Source organism: Mastomys coucha, unplaced genomic scaffold (assembly GCF_008632895.1).
Source record: "Mastomys coucha isolate ucsf_1 unplaced genomic scaffold, UCSF_Mcou_1 pScaffold7, whole genome shotgun sequence".
NCBI classification, from domain to species: Eukaryota; Metazoa; Chordata; class Mammalia; order Rodentia; family Muridae; genus Mastomys; species Mastomys coucha.
The window spans coordinates 10810957-10820135 of NW_022196913.1; the positions used below are offsets into that span (position 1 = coordinate 10810957).

The 9179-nt window shown below is 37.1% G+C and overlaps 1 non-coding gene across 1 annotated transcript; it reads left to right on the forward strand.

Moving 5' to 3' along the window:
• The first annotated feature begins 2450 nt into the window (after positions 1-2450).
• Positions 2451-2593, forward strand: LOC116082896. The gene has a single exon (XR_004115512.1). It is a non-coding gene; the product is annotated as a small nucleolar RNA SNORA48 (small nucleolar RNA).
• Positions 2594-9179: the final 6586 nt, after the last annotated feature.

Genomic DNA, 9179 nt, shown 5'->3' on the forward strand with positions numbered 1-9179 from the left:
GAGTTCTTTGTATACATTGGATATTAGCCCTCTATCAGATATAGGGTTGGTAAAGATCTCTTCCCAATATTAAATATTTTTTTATTTGCATGTCATTTGATATCTCCTTTCCCAGTTTCCCCTCTGAAAAAAAATAAAAATAAAAATAAAAAACAAAACACAAAAATGAAAACAAACAAACAAACAAAAAAAAACCCTTTCCCTCCCAACTCCCTGCTCACCAACCCACCCTCTCCAGCTTCCTGACCTTGGCATTCCCCTACATTGGGGCACAGAACCTTGACAGGACCAAGGGCCTCTCCTATTGATGACTGACTTGGCCATCCTCTGCTGCATATGCTGCTGGAGTAATTAGTCCTTTAGGTTTTTTTATGAGGAATTAATCTTGAGAAATGCTTGCTTTCTGAGCACCCTATTGTATTCCCAGAACTAAACAATTTGAGAATTTTCTACTGCTTGCAGTCACAAGAACATAGTATATTTCATGATATCTTGTCTTCAAATGAACCCCACATATGAGAATACTTAAGAAATGTGAAACAGGAGGAAGAGATTCTTGAATTTTTAAAGATTTATGCATATTGTTAATTATGAGTATGTGTGTATGTATGTATATATGTATGCATGTATGTATGTATAGTTATGTGCACAAGAAATGTAGATGACCACAGAGGCCAGAAGAGGGTATCAGATCCCTGGATCTTGAGTAACACATTTTTTTTTGAGTGTGCAGGGTGTTAGAACTGAACTCAGATCCTCAATAAGAGAGCGAGCATTCACATCTGCTGAGCTATATCCCAAGCCCTGAGGGTTCAATATTTCTGTAAAGTGTTATGCCTTAAAAAAAATACAGCATAATATCTGACACAATTATATCAGCGTGTTAATATTTTCCACTTTTCTCAACTTAAATGTGCTGATAATCCTTTGGCTATCTGACTTCTTGAGACCTTCTTTGTTTAAAAGGAAGGACAACGATCCGTCTCATTAACTCAGAATATAAAATTTTGAGATAAAAATTATGATTTTACACAACAGCAGAGTCGTCTTCTATTCATAGTTAAATCCATACTCACCTCCTTGAGATACTGAGGTACCACAATTAAAGTAGTTCACACACAGCAGTCTAATAGTAAAAAACAGGTATTTCCTATAATGAGCAATAGGCATAATACTAGTCTCTTTGATTCATAATCTGAGATTTAACAGGACTTAAGGGCAAAAGAGACAGTTGTCAGGACAAGTACAGACAGTTCAAAACACATTCTACTACCACCTACTGCTTTGTGTAGTTCATATTTACAATCATTTCAAACCCTTCCCATATTCCTTTTTCATTCATTAGGCTTTCCAGATCATCCCCATTAGAGATAGGGGTCAGAATGACAGAACAAGAACTCAAGCCTACTCATAGATACGAAAAACAAATAAAATTTAGTGATGAGTAACTAAAATATATAAAAATACCCATTTCATAGGAAAACTACTCATACAAATTATGATTCAGTCATGACTAGGATCATAATTCTGGGCACCAAAAAAAAAGTCCTGGAGATGGCCTCAGAATCACTTTTTTGCTTGCCTCCTCGACAGGTCTCTCTCCCTTCTTTCTCTGCACCACAGCTGTCTGGCTCTGTGTCCCCAGCTCCTGAGTGGCAAGAACCCAGGGCATTCCAGGCACCCTGCTGTGTCCTAACCAGCTCCACCCCCACTCTCCTCTTAGGTTTGAAGACCTCTGTGACTTGTCAAGTATGTGGCCCATCTGGATGCCACATTCTGGAAACTGAAAGCCCCTCCTAGTGCTCTGGCTGCGTTCCACCCGGCTCCATGCCCAGATACTTACAATTCCTTTGCTGTCCTGTTCTCAGAGACCCCTATTTATGGAATTTTGTCTCAAAATCTGAAATTGTAGGCCATTTGTACATTCAACACTGGGCATTAGACTACTGAAAACCAATGCTACAATACATAGAAGGGAGAATAATTCAACAGAAAGAGAAAACCATAAAGGTCAATTTACCCCAGCCAATCTCACATTAAAATGAAATACATAGCCTGTTTTTATTTGGAATTTAGGTCATGTCACTGAGAAAATCTTATGTATTCACAATATTATAGTTTAATATATGGCATTAAGAGTGTATTTCTGAATAATGTTACATATTTTATATATACAGTGTCTTGCAGATGAAGATGTTACAATTTTATTTATAAGATTCATTTCAAAAGATACATATTAATACATAATTTTCTCTAACACTTTAGCATAGAGCTATGGCCAGACATAACAGCATGAATATGTGATCCTAGCACTCAAGAGTCTGTAAATATTCAACCATAAACAAGAGCCAAGAACCTATATACCAATAATAACTTTGGGACTTCAAAGTCTTTGCCCCACATAATGAAAGTTTATTTATAAATTAGCCTTGGTAGATACACACAACCATTGCCCTTGGCAATGGGCAAAGATATACCTTGTTGGTGGTGATATTCTTCTATCAGTCAGGGCAGAGCAGACATCAGTTCTTTATTCATCCTAGATTGATGCCTGGCTTGGTGACCAGAGCTATTTTATGACTAGGACACATAAAAATCAAATCTGATCAAATTCAGGCAAATCAGCATGGGAGGAGGAAGACAGACAGACCTGTATTCTACCATGTCACATGGTGCAGGTAGGAAAAACATCCATAGACCTGCCCTTGGACCCACAGGGCACTAGTCTTTGGATGAATAATTTTGTCTTTTTGTCATGCCTGAGCTGGGTCCTGTTAGAGGCACAATCCTATCTAGGTGGAACCTAGTTTGTCTGCTTTATTTCTCTGCTTCAGAAGAAACAGAAACACAGTTAGGAGAACGAAGTCAATGCAATTAGAGGTGGCATGCTCTGAAGAAGCACGACAAACTGAATTTTTTGAGGAATGTTTATTGACAATTTCTCGTTAATAGCTGAAGATCACAAATAGACTATAAAGAAGGAAAACAGGAAGAAAAAGAGAGAGACTAAGTATTTACTTGAGCACAGTAGAACTCATCCGAGGATGAATGTGAGCCTGAGTCCAATGTGCTAAGCAGAAAGAATATACTCTCTACATAGCTTCCTTTTTATATGTGCCTCAAGAATCCACGAGGGATGACTTTGTTTGCTGTTTTGGGTCTTAGCCAATGCTTTCAACTTCTCTTTTTCCTATTTAAATACAACTAAAAGCATCAGCAATGGTCATATTCTCACTAAATCCTGAATCAGCAAACAGAGAGCATGATGATATCAGGGACAGGGTCTATACAAACTGACTCCACACCATGTCACTTCTCAGAATAACGATTTCAAGAATCTCCTATAAACAAATCGCAGAACTAAGATGGATGCTAAGTTCCCATGACCTTTAAAAATAACAACTGCTCAACTTCTAGGGCCTGATCATCTTCTACTTGTTTTAGTAAAAATGGGAAGCAGCTTTTCGTAAATATAAGAATAAGCTTGTGAACCATGATGACCAGTCACCTGTGTCCTACACATCCCTCCATACAGTTACAAAACTATAAATCCACCTATGACCCACAGTGAAGAAATATTAGCCCTACAAGCAGTCAGAATTGCCAAGAAAGTATGACATATCTTTTCCTGAGACTCTGGAAGCATAAAGCAATAGTTGTTTTAAACTGATAGAGAAATCACATTTAACACCTTTGGTCAGTGTTATGTGGATTAATATTCCATGATTCATACAGATTAAGTTCCAGTAACATGGCTGACCCTCTGCAACTAGCTCATTGACTCTGAGGAAGGTCCACTGCTAGAGTCACCACATTATAAAGACTAAATGCTTCTCTTTTTAATCTATTCTAAATTAAGTTGCATTTCTATCACATAGCTCCAAGACCCCCAATTAGCACCCTGTGATTTTTTTTTTATGAAACAGCATGTTATAGGAACTACATAATAACAAAAACTGCAGGCAATTTTCACAGAAGGTCAATATCAGTCATGCAAAAAGAACTCTTATCCATTTACCACTTCTTAAATTCACCCACACAAGAAATCAGTGCCTTTTTTTTAAATATCTTTGAGTTCTTGTGTGTGTGTGTGTGTGTGGGAGGGGTCTTCTAATTAAATCATTACACAGTTTAATTAAAATGCCAGAAACACATTGATTTGTCAAGAAGTCAATATGCATTTTAAAGCATTAATTTTTTAATTAGACTGAAATTCTAGAGAGTTTTCCTTCCTTAATTAAAAAATTTAGTATGGGATCTCCTTATTTGTAGAGTGGAACTATCATGCTCTATAAGTCATGGCTGTCATCTAGACACATGAATACTGTGACATCCAGAATAGTGTCTGAGGTTTTGCTGTTGTTTGTTTATTTCGGTGGTTGGTTGTTAGTTTTTGTTAGGGTGGGCTTTGCTGCAGTTGTTTTCATGTCCTGTTTTTGTTTTGAGACGGGATCTTCTGTATCCCAGCCTGGCTTCCAACTTACTCTGGAATTGACAGTGACACAGAAGCTCAGAGACCGACCTCCTTGCCTCCAGCACCAGAGAGATAGACTTACAAATGTGTGCTACCATGCCCAGGGTGATGCCAACGTCGAGTAGCAGTTTATCCTCACAGAGACAGGAGGCTGTTCTGTATAGAAGAGAAAAACTTTCAACCTATTTCAAGTGAAGGTTTGTAAAGTACAACTGCAGAAGGGAAAATCTATGTGGAAGCTCCTATGAACCTTTTGGTGGGAAAGGGTGTGAACAAAGCTAAAAGATCTCTTCTCACACAGAAGCCAACAAATAGGCAGGTGTCGTCAGTAAAGCAGAATGTAGGGATTGTGTTAACAGAGGAAAGCAAGGTCTTACCTAGATAAGAGATATGAAAGAGCTTGCACACACACAGGTACACACACACACATACATACACACACTCATGTACATACATAATATATGGCAGGGTTGGTGAAAACCATTAGGATTAAATTATCTCTAAACATTGTTGGTCTGTTTCATACACAGAGCATGACTCAATAACTGCAACAGATAATTGAACACATGGAAATGTACATATGACCCAGATTCCAAGGAGGATAAGACGGCTGGAGCAAGGGGGATATTTTTATCTAAAATGACTCATTGTACAGAAAAGTATCCAAGGAGACAAAAAAAAGGAAACGAGCTTACAAGCAGGACATTAATTTTGCTGTATAATAGTCTCAGGTAATAATAAGGAAGTGATTTACTAATCGTTATTAAAACAAAGTAGAATATTGCTACAGGCAATGTCAGGAGATAGAGCTACATTTCACTTTATAAACACTTTCTTGCATTCAGAATTCTTGGAGATGAGAAGCCATCTGTGAAACTGCTTGCAGCTAAGTGGGAGTCGTTAAACAGCTTATCTTTTGATAACGCTTCTTAATCTAGCATAGTAAAGAATTTCTTTATAATATCATATGTATGTATGTATCTATATGTGTGTGTATATATATATATATATATATTCTTGCATATTTAGATCTCAAAAGTTGGAGAAGCATGGAATTTATAAACAGTATTTCAAAAGAGGAAATTCAGTAATATTTTTGATTAATACACGGTTTGCTTTTCCTAGAATCCCTGAGAAGAAATGAGTTATAACCATGAATGGTAGCACACACCTGTAATCCTAGCACTTAGTAGGCAAATGTAGGAGGATCACTATGCATTTGAGGCCATTCTGAATGACAGTGTAAAATCCAGCCTCAAAAACAAAACATCAGAAGATTAAGTTATATGCTGGTCCCTATACCTATTTACTAATGTATGCATACAGATATGGATAAACACATGTATTCAGAAAGTTTCTGCTTCACATGTATGCAAAACAGATTCATAAGCAGGGTTACTACAAATGTCGTTTACATATTCTGTGTGAAATTCCATTCTGGCAGCCTGATAATAGCTGAGCTTCCAAAGCTTAAGTATATTCTCGGAGTGACCCAGTTCACTCAATCACTCTCCAGATACAATGAGAGGCTACTGAAGGGTCCCAGACTATAGCGGATTTGAAGTCTTTGTCCTTATTTCAGGATACCTTTGTTCCAATAACAATAGGTGACATCCCACATAATACAGTGCCATTTGTACAACTGCCTGCTGAAACTTCCTGTTTAGAATGAGGCAGAGGGATTTCTGAAAAGCCCAGGGAGTTTAGTGAAAAAGAAAGACAAACAATGCTGCTATTTCCAGGATTTTCTCTCATTGGAAATCAAACTAAATGTTTGGAAGTCAAGGGAAAGGACAGCATTTCAAAGAAGAAACCAGCATCATTAGGACTGAATTTATACAAGTGTGAATTAAGCATGCTACTCAGAAGATAAGCATGTGTTCTGAGACAAATTCATCCAAGAAGTCTGTGTAGATCACATCTTGCTTAGTTCTCTTGAGATTGAAAGCTAGGAATAAAAGTGGTAGTTTTCTAAAGAACATTATATATAAAAACAAAAGACATTACCTCAATATTTTGTTGATCCCCCATCCCTCTTCCCCTCTTTCTCTCCTTTCAAAACAGTCCAAGCTGGCTTCTAACTTAGTGTACAGTCAAGATTGACCTTGAACTCCTGATCTTCCTGTCTATTGTTGGGATGACATGTCCCATGCCACCCTGTGGAAGTGTTGCTGGGGAAGCTCTACCCCCAGACCAAATTTTTGAAAATACCTTATTTTTAGCATTTTTAAACTTGTTTTTAAAAGACAGCAAAACAAATTAAAGATTCTTTTTTTTTTAATGTGTGTGTGTGAGCTTTTCTTTGTGTATGTACAGATGACTTCACAAATCAGAATAGGGGTTTAGGTCCCCTGGAGCTAAAGTTTCAGGTAGTTATGAGCTCTCCAAAAGATTGTGGGTTCTAGGAACCAAGCTCAAGATTTTTGATAAAGGAACAGGTACTGTAAAGAACTCATCCACCTCTCTCGCCACAATATAGCTTCTTAACAAAGTATTTTTAAAGAATAATGCTCTGAATCTAAAGAGAGATACAAAGTATAGAATGATTGCTTAGTCTCCTAGTTTCCTGCCAGAAAGGAACTCAACTGATAATTTCAGGAGATGGATTCACGCATGGGCTGGAAATACTATGAAATAACAATTATTTCATTATTTATATCTATGAGACACAGAACATGAATTTTGTTTCCTTCTTCTTACTAGTTGGTAGATGACAGATGGGGTTAGTTGGTAGATGGTGCTTGGAAAGTGGAAAGAAGTCAATATATTTGGCATAATATGTTCTTGCCCCTTATAAGTGAGCTACAGGGCAAAAGAATTTTAAATGTCCACTGAAAGCTGACATGTTGGTCTTCAAAGCAACAGTGTTTAGGGGTGGGCCTTTGGGAATGTGATCTTATCTTGAGGGGTCTTCCATCATGGATACGTTAATCCATTTATGGACTCATAACATAATAAGCATTCTTTCTTGGCCTTTTGACTAATGGCAAATATAATTTAATAAACTATTGGTGATGACAGAAACTATAGAAGATAGAAGCTAGTTGGGAGAAAAGTATTAATGGTGCATACCCTGGATGAGTATCTCTTGCCTGCATCTCTGCCTTTCCTTCTCTATATCTCTCTCCAAATTCCTTTCTCTTCTGGTTGTCATGAGATAAACTTCTAAGATGTTCTGTCCAACAAAGGCTCAGAAGCCATGAAGTCAGGTGACCTGGGGCTGAAGTGTGTGATTCTGACCCAGTTGCATTTTTCTTCCTACACTTTAAATTTTTAAAGCATTTCATAGTGGAGAGTTTGCTAGCACGCCCATCTTTATTCTCTGTGGAATCTTGGGTTTTGGTAAAATTTGAAAGTATTGGAGTATTTCCAAGATAATTTTCCAACAGAATCCACAGAATTTTCGAATGGATAAATTCTTGTGAATGATAACTCATATCCTACAGCAAAAATATGGCTCTGACATGGGGCTTGGTTTTATATGGAAACCAAACAAAACTCAATTGTGGTTAGTTGGTACAATATAAATAAGTAAAAACATTAATCTGCATCAATTTTATTGTAGAAGAGAATACTTTTAAGATGGTGGCCAAAGAAGACAGTATAGTTACAACAATTTGCCTTTAAAAGCTTCTATTTATTGAGCAGTTACTATATGACAATTATTGTCAATATAATTAATCATTCCCATTCCAATCCTTGAAGAGACAAACCAACACTATTTTTATATAATGAATGAGAAAGAATGAAGGCTGTCAAGAGGGTGAAATGCTTGCCCCAAACCACTCAGTGTATAATGGAAAATCAGTAATAAAACACAGATGGGAAACTCCAGCTCTTTCCATGCCTTCTCACCATGCTGGACTGCTTCCCAAGAAGGAATTTTCCTCTCATGGGATTTCATAAACTGTGGATTCAAAACTTGAAATCAAATCACAGAGCTTCCAGGTAGGGGTAAAGATTTCATGGATAACATATAGGATTCAGAAAAGTCCAAAGATCTAGGTCATCTAGACCTATATCAAGGCTTCCAAAGAAAACCTAGTATCGTCTCTGTCAACTATATGGAGATGCACATGAAGAGTTCCTCTCTGAATCACAGCATCTCACCCATGAAATTAAAATAATATATTGAACTCCCCGCATGCTTGGGAAGATAAATGGTATCATCTACACAAATTGCTTAATTCATTGCATCAAAAATATGAAATGTTTTATACAGCTGGTACTCTTGTACCCTCCATACTACCTAAGTGCCAATAGTGTGGCAATGTTAGATAGCTCAACACATTAGTTGGTTTCTATTCATGGAATAGTCTCTAACTACAAAAATAAAATCACTGTTTTACGACACTGGCCACATTCTGTGATGTAAACTGTTTTATCAGGATCCACTTGATGTTGCCAATGGCTATTATGAGACAATTAGCACAGCAGAAAGAGGTAAATTGTACCAAATAGATCCTTTTTATGTTTTCATTCAGCAAACCCCTCCATTATTAGTTTTGAGCTAGAGACTCTTCAACCAGTTCAACCATTCATTTATTTTTAAGTGTACTGCTTATTTAGTCAGTAAATAACATAGTTGACCTTGAGGATAGACTAGAATAGATAATTGTCTGCCTTCATGAAGTTTCAATTTCTATGGAAGTTCTATGGCTTAAATATAACCATGCCCCGACCCCTGCACATGCATCAAGACACA